Consider the following 5,423-nt stretch of genomic DNA (forward strand, 5'->3'; position numbering starts at 1 on the left):
GTCGCTCACGGTGAAAGAATTTTGTCAATACGACTTTTACTTTTCATTTGGGAACGATTTGTTTCGGCCTGACTTTTCTGTTCATTTTAAGCAGCAAAAGTGAGGCGCATGTCTGTGTACGTGTGTATGGAGCCATTGGGTGCGGTCACTATAGCAACCAGGCTCACACCTGCCTGCTTAACGAGCTCTGCCTGCCACTGTACCAAGATTCATCTTAAGCACTTCTCTTTCAACTGCTGCTGTGTCCACAGTGTCACAGCCATCATTTTACCCTCAAATTGTCGCCATTATTGTTCTCTTTCCAACACCGTATCTTTCAAAGCTCAGGCATTTAAACTTTTTAAACTGTGTGGATCAAAGTGGAGGGATCACATTTGAGTCATTCAGTGATTCAAAGAATATGACCTTTTAATATTTATTCAGATGTTTTCTGACTCTAAATGTTCTTTTCTCATTTCTTAGGGTTTTCTAATTTACATTTAAAACATTTTCAGTTTTTTTCCAACTCCATCTTCTGTGTAACCTTCAGCTTTTAGCAGTTCAGCACCTTTGTTTTCAGGTTAAATTCGTTTTTTTTTTTGTTTTTTTTTATCTCATTCAATATTTTTAACTCAAAATTCAGCAATTAATTCATTTCAGTGCATACATTCAGATTCAAGCATTCACACTGCAGTTTCTTCAGAAAATGCACTTTCTAGTTCTATTTTATTATTATCTATTCCGTACGTTTTTTGAAAGCCTACTCCTTCAAAACCGTTCAACTTAGAAAAACCATTCAAACATCGTTAGATTCCTATTCTTTTGGACATGATTGCTTCTATTTTTCTCATTTTTAACATTTATATTTTTAATTTTATTCAACTTTATTCAACAAAAATTTCCCATGTATTTCAATGGGGAGACCCTTCAAATTCTCATTCAACTTACTCATTTTTAAACTCTTACTACTTCCACATACATTGACATAGAGCCACCATTCAAACTTTAAAACGAAGACAAGACATTCAACTATTCAACTTGTATTTATCTTTTCAATATCTATTATACTTTTTCTTCAGTTCCAGTTTAAGTTTCATGATGTTTTTTCACCCGTTTCAGAGTTTATAATGGGTGTGTATGGGACGGAATGTTGGGGCTAGAGTGAGGCAGCTCAACTGCTAGAGTGAGAGGAGCAAAAAAATTAATCTTAAAATATTTTTTAAAACTGCTGCTGTGTCTGCAGCGTTTGCTCTACAGGTATGATTTTACCCTCAAAACGTAGCCATCGCTGTCCTCTTTCATCCAATGTGTTTACTATTGTCCTGGGTGTTATGGTTCTTTCATAAATGTCACCAATGCACAGCCTCCTCCCTCCAACTCTTCCATAGACTCTAATGTTAAAATGGCTCAGAAGGTTGGTTTGAAAATCAGAAGAGCATGGTGTCTTTCCACTGTCACCACGTCCATATAATAAGCTCCACAGGCATGAAAACTGAGAATTAGGTAGACTAGACATGGCTGTCGCTCACGGTGAAAGAATTTTGTCAGTACGACTTTTACTTTTCATTTGGGAACGATTTGTTTCGGCCTGACTTTTCTGTTCATTTTAAGCAGCAAAAGTGAGGCGCATGTCTGTGTACGTGTGTATGGAGCCATTGGGTGCGGTCACTATAGCAACCAGGCTCACACCTGCCTGCTTAACGAGCTCTGCCTGCCACTGTACCAAGATTCATCTTAAACACTTCTCTTTCAACTGCTGCTGTGTCCACAGTGTTACAGCCATCATTTTACCCTCAAATTGTCGCCATTATTGTTCTCTTTCCAACACCGTATCTTTCAAAGCTCAGGCATTTAAACTTTTTAAACTGTGTGGATCAAAGTGGAGGGATCACATTTGAGTCATTCAGTGATTCAAAGAATATGACCTTTTAATATTCATTCAGATGTTTTCTGACTCTAAATGTTCTTTTCTCATTTCTTAGGTTTTTCTAATTTACAATTAAAACATTTTCAGCTTTTTTCCAACTTCTTCTTCTGTGTAACCTTCAGCTTTTAGCAGTTCAGCACTTTTGTTTTCAGGTTAAATTTGGTTTTTTTTTTTATCTCATTAAAAAAGTTTTAACTCAAAATTCAGCAATTAATTCATTTCAGTGCATACATTCAGATTCAAGCATTCACACTGCAGTTTCTTCAGAAAATGCACTTTCTAGTTTGATCAGCTGTCAGCAAAATACACTCTTCCCAAAACTCAATTTTTTAGATATTTACAACTCAACATTTTTTGCAATCCAACCTCTCCAGTTTTCCAGAAGCTCCAGCTACTAAGTTACTGGACAAGCTCCTTAGTTTGCAACTATCAGGCAAAGGTATAATCTCCCGCATCTATAGCAAACTGTGCAGGATAACTTCAGCTCCCTTTGAAGGCCTTAAATCCACATGGGGGAAGGAGTTGGGTATATCTATGTCAGATGACGTTTGGGATTCTGGTAAATTCTATGTCACTCTGCACCCGCCACTCCCAATTCAACTCACACAACTCACAATTCAAAGTAGTTCATAGGGCCCACTTGTCTAAATACAAATCAGCTAAGATTTATCCTGGCTCTATCCCTCGCTGTAACAGCTGCGGGTCTGATGATGCCAATCTAACCCACATGCTTTGCTTTGGACCTGCCCTGACTTGGTAAATTTTTGGGAGGCGGTTTTCTACACTCTGAACAAGGCTACTGACCTGAAACTGGCTCTCAACCCCCTACTTGCTCTCTTTGGTACAGTGGGTGAGGATGATAAGTATATCACTGGGGCAAAACGTTGGGTGCTGTCCTTTGACTAACAGAATTGCTCATCCCACAGAGGTCTGATGACCTACCACTCTATAGGTTTTACTGTGTTAATGTAAATGTGAAGCTCAGCTAATTTCTGTGTGGTTTGCAAAGATAGGTTTTCTTGGAATCAATCGCTCCTCCGTTTTTCCGTTTTGTTCCAACGTGAGAAGTTCTGTTTTGTATTCAGTGTAACCAGTTTTTATGTTTCCCTTGGGTTTTTTTTTCTTTTTTGTTAACTGTACACAGCAAATTCAAAAGTGTTAAATTTTTTGGTGTTAATAGTCTCCTTGCAAAAGTAGAGTTAATTTTACTCTAAGCAGAGTCACATTCTTTTAATGTAACTCTGAGGTGTAAAATGATAGTAGTTAAAATCGAGTGTTAAAAATGAGTGTTTCTATTTCAAATCTGGAGGTGTTACAATGGAAACATTAACTCTTGACCTCTTAACTCTGAACTCCTAGAGGGGCTATGACACCAACAGAGTAAATTCACAGACTCCGCCCCCAGCACGGCTCCAATCGAAGCTGAAGTGAAGCCGTTTCAGAACATTTTGCTCTACATATTTGAGTTGTTTGCCATGCTTGGTAAGTCATTTTTTCAAAGATTGTTTCAATTGTTATTAGCTTTTACTTCTGTGGCTCTTTGGAGTTGATACAAAGCTGTGTGAAAGGCATTAGCCATGTTGCTCGCTGATAGCATAATATTCTGTTTTAGCTAGCTGAAAGGTATTGTTTGCGGGCAAATACCACAGCCTTGAAAAAAAGCTTGCATGTGAATTTTCAGTCAAACTTTTGGTCAAATACACCTAAAACAATGTCTAGAATGTGAAATGTTGGTATAATGGTGCTACTTGAAGCCTGAAAACGATCGCCCATAAAAAAAAAATAAAAAAACGAGCAAACAGCAGTAGCAGACGTCCTGACTCGATTCTACGTTAGCATTTAGATCCCTCCAGAGTTTTGTGCACACGGTTTAGGTAAAAATGAAAAAAGTTGAGGTTTTACATTTAGTTCAGTATTACCTGTTGCCTGTGTCCTTGTCTTTTGGGAAAATACTTTACACAAGTAATGGCTCAAAGAGGATTCCTTTTTTTTTTAACTGTGCTGCAATTGTTTACTGGATTATTTGTGCCGTTAATTAGTGTCAACTAATTTTTATTCAATCTCCACACAGGATATGCTTGTGAAGATGGAATATGGGGGAGAGCAGAAGTGCGTTGAAGTTCCACAAAGGGATGAATGAAGGACATGCATATTGTATTGAAGAAATAAGTGTTGAGAATGCTGTTATTTGCATTTACCATGTCAGACCTTTTGATAAACAAAATTCTAATGAAAGTGAGAACATGTATACTGTTACATCTTTCAGAAAATGTTTTGAAATTGTGGTGCACAGTTCAGAATAAATGTTTTTCAAAAACCATTGCATCTTTTTAGTAAATGTTTATTTCCAAAAGAAATTTCTAGAAGTTCAGAACAGTAAAATTCCCGCTTTTTAGAATGAATTAGAAGATAACTCTTACGTAGTTAAACTAAAATACTCTTTGAGAGTTAATATATAAACTCTTAACACCAAGTGTTAAATTATCAACTCCAGACAGATTTGGTGTTTAACACTAAATCAGAGTTAACGTACCAACTCTCCAAAAAGAGTTAAATTAACACTCTCTGGTGTGGACCCATATAGACACTTTAATAGTGTTGAAATCAAATCCGACAGTGTTAATTTGGACATGCTGGATTTGCTGTGTATCCACAATTGCTCAATAAAAATATTTTGAGTAAAAAATTTTGTTTCCATTTTGTTCATTTTTCTCAACAAGGCTCCCTTAAAGGCAAGACGACAGACTGATGTAAAGGAAAGTTTAGCTTGAACATAAGCTACCAAATAACAGTCATGTGGTATAAAACTGTTATTATTATTATCATTATTAAGCAGTTTTAGTTGTCAGCAAGTCCTTGGTTCAAACGCTATTGTAAAACATACCCCACAAGAAGCTTAAGAGTACCATGACTGTGTCATAAAATGTGAACCTCTCTTTGGCTTTCAGTAAGCTTCAAAACAGCATGTTTATCACACCAGTGACCTGTTCTTATTGTTTGTTTTTCCTTCCAGAAAAACCTGACATTCACACCAGCCTCCAGCATATATCGCCTTTGTTTTTGAATCCTCGTGACATTTTGGCTTTTGCCATCTTTGTTTTGTTTTGTTTTTTTCTATGAGAGATATGATCATGTTTGAAGAAGAGTTTAGAGTTTTCGATACTTACACTTAAACCGTGCTTATAACAGGGTGTACTTATCAGACGAGTTAAAGTGAAAGCCCTGAGTCTTTCAGTACAATAACAAGCTGAATGAATTGTGACAAAGTCAGCTTTGTCCCTCCCTTAACAACACTCCTTCAATTACACAATACTTAAAGCCTGAACACAAACCAGTCACATATACATTGCACACAAAAAAAATAAAAAAAAGTTAAGGGAGCATGTGATTATCACATTATAACAGCAACTCAGTTAAGTTTCGGGGATATCAGTCAATCCTCTCAGGAATAACAAGCCATTGAGAGGCAACAACAAGGCATAGATCATTGCCCTGCCCTTATCTTTCCTGACTGATC

At 36.8% G+C, this 5,423-nt stretch overlaps 1 long non-coding RNA gene across 1 annotated transcript; it reads left to right on the forward strand.

Moving 5' to 3' along the window:
- Positions 1–3,253: 3,253 nt before the first annotated feature.
- LOC145429541 (uncharacterized) lies at positions 3,254–4,226 on the forward strand. The gene is made up of 2 exons (XR_013909784.1): positions 3,254–3,388; positions 3,978–4,226. It is a non-coding gene; the product is annotated as an uncharacterized LOC145429541 (long non-coding RNA).
- The last annotated feature ends 1,197 nt before the right edge of the window (positions 4,227–5,423 follow it).

Source organism: Astatotilapia calliptera, chromosome 6 (genome assembly GCF_964374335.1).
Source record: "Astatotilapia calliptera chromosome 6, fAstCal68.1, whole genome shotgun sequence".
NCBI lineage: Eukaryota > Metazoa > Chordata > Actinopteri > Cichliformes > Cichlidae > Astatotilapia > Astatotilapia calliptera.